Source organism: Scylla paramamosain, chromosome 38, assembly GCF_035594125.1.
Source record: "Scylla paramamosain isolate STU-SP2022 chromosome 38, ASM3559412v1, whole genome shotgun sequence".
Classification (NCBI taxonomy): Eukaryota; Metazoa; Arthropoda; class Malacostraca; order Decapoda; family Portunidae; genus Scylla; species Scylla paramamosain.
Genome location: NC_087188.1, coordinates 11291235 through 11293734, shown reverse-complemented (window position 1 = coordinate 11293734; position 2500 = coordinate 11291235). Strand labels below are relative to the sequence as shown.

The 2500-nt window shown below is 36.5% G+C and overlaps 1 long non-coding RNA gene across 1 annotated transcript in view; it reads left to right on the top strand.

The window, feature by feature from the left end:
- Positions 1–2500, top strand: part of LOC135091575 (uncharacterized) — a 98733-nt gene that overhangs the window by 66461 nt on the left and 29772 nt on the right. The window lies entirely within an intron of this gene.

The window sequence follows — 2500 nt, the reverse complement described above, 5'->3', positions numbered from 1 at the left end:
CTGATGTGACTGACAAAATCTGACTGAGTGTTGTCGATGCATTAATGTTGTGGAATTAACATCACGGGGCGCAACATTTCCGCCCACTTGTTGCTGTGATGCAGGCAAGGTACTGTATAATGTGTCATGCCTCAAGCTACTGTGTGATACGGTGATACGCTCGTGTTGGCGTGTAAATATAGAGATTGTAATTTGTGTGAAGTATTCTTTTTTCTTTTTTTTCCAGGCAGTTGGTGAATTATGTATTTTAGTTGGTATAAATGTTTTTTTTTCTACTAGTTCAGTGTGTTATGCAGTTGGTGGTGTGTGAATATAGAGGGATTGTGATAAAGTGTAATATTTTTTTTCAGATAGTTGGTGAATAATGTTGATTTTTTGTTTATAAATGTGTGTTATTCTCTTTTGCAGCTAGTTCAGTGTATTATTTACTTATTACAACTCAAGAACGACCAAGAAGAAATGAAACGCGTAAGAAGGAAGAAAACGAGACAAGAATTGAAAAAAAAAGTTTATCATCTTCTCTCTTTATTCTTGCTATTTTCTTGCCTCCTCCTTCATTTCTTCATTTATTATCTCGTATTCTTCCTTTTTCTTACGTGTTTAATTTCCTCTTGGTGATTCTTGGGTTGCATCATAGTCACTGGTAACTCTGCACGTATGAATATGAAAAAAGTGGTGTAAAGTAGTACTATTTTCGAGCACAGTTGGCGAATGTAATGCAGGATAGTTGTTTAAAGTCTCTCTCTCTCTCTCTCTCTCTCTCTCTCTCTCTCTCTCTCTCTCTCTCTCTCTCTCTCTCTCTCTCTCTCTCTCTCTCTCTCTCTTTTTTTTTTTTTTTTTTTTTCTCTCTCTCTCTCTCTCTCTTGCATCGTACATCTTTTTTTATTTATCAACCTTGTTATTTATCTTTTTAACAACACAACCCACACCTGCAGCAACATCGGTGAGTTATTTATAAAGCCTTCTATTTTCAACCGTAAGCCTGGCAGGTCACGCGGGCGCTGACAGGTTCACCCTCTGCCTACTCACTGCCACAAACTTCTTTTTTATCTTGCAAACTTTCAATTTTTTAGTATCGCTTATTTTTACTCAGTTACTTTCGTATAATTCTGTTGTGTACAAAATTCTAGGTGTTCTTTTTTCTTTTTTTTTGTGTTCATGCAAAGTACTGTGTTTTTTAGACTTTTTTTTTGTATATATTTTTAGTCTGTTTGGTATTGTTCTCTTGGTGAGGAAAAAAATATTTATTCTTTCTATTTTTCTGTCCGTGCAAACTATTACTGAATTTTACACTCTTTCTAGATAGTTTCATATTGTTTCTTAGTTTAGAAATGACAAATCTGACTTGTTTTCCATTCCTTTCTGCCCATACAAACTATTAAGAATATTTAAACTAACTTAAATTATTATCTCTTCGTATTTTTCTGTCCATGCAAACTCTTATAATATTCAGGTAGTGTTTCAAGTCATTCTTTAGCTTAAAAGGCAAATTTAACTTATTCCCTTTACTTTTCAATCCGTGCAATCTTTTACAATATTTAAACAGACAAACTCAACTTATCCTCTTTACTTTTCTGTCCATGCAAACTATCACAATATTAAAAAAAAAAAAAAAAAAAAGACTTATTCTCCCTGTGCATTTTTCTGTCCATGAAACCGTTACATTATTCAAACAAACCTAACTTATTCAGTCTCTTTTGTTCCTTTCATGGTGACTGTATCTTCCGGTGCCGTGAACGTTAAGAAAACATAAACGTGACAATAAAAGGATAGAAAATTTTTAGCCGAAAGTTGTTGCTCTCACGCTGAGTCTGCCGGGAACACTCATCCGTTACAGCAGCTTTCAGTTCAGCCCACAGTCCCGTGTTTTACCTCAGTGATGCTCCAGTGAGTGAGCGAGTGAGTGAGCGAGCGAGTGAGGGAGCGAGTGAGTGAGATCCTCTTTCGTCTGACCTTGCCGCAGACTTACACGCCAACTCAAGTCACTTAAAGGAAAATAGAAGTCTCGGATGCTGGCTGTTTTCCTGGTCACTCCGGGTACAAGTGTAGGTGAGGTGAAAGGGTACAGGTGTGAAGGTGGGGAGGTGTCATTTTATATAAGGATTCTTCTGCATTTCGTAATTCACTCATCTGTAACATTAGATAAAAAATTTTCATCGGAAAATTTTTGAAAATTTATTGTGCAGGTTTCATGTTTTGTGACAGGTAACTTATTCTCTGGCTTTCGACGATCCTGTTGACCTTTTGGCCTTTTATTCCGCTGTTTTTTGTTGACCTCGGCCAGTGCCCTGTTTACTGAAAAAAAAAGTGCATGTTAGACTGATGGACAGGTAAGAAGAGGATGAGGAAGAGGATTAGGATTAGGAGGAGGAGGAGGAAGAGGAGGAGGAGAAAATACAAACGTGATGCTGGAATATAAAGGAGTAAACACATACGAGTGTTGTAATAACGTTCTTTTAATGGGTTAGGTTAGATTAGGTTAGGTTAAATTAGGTAAGGT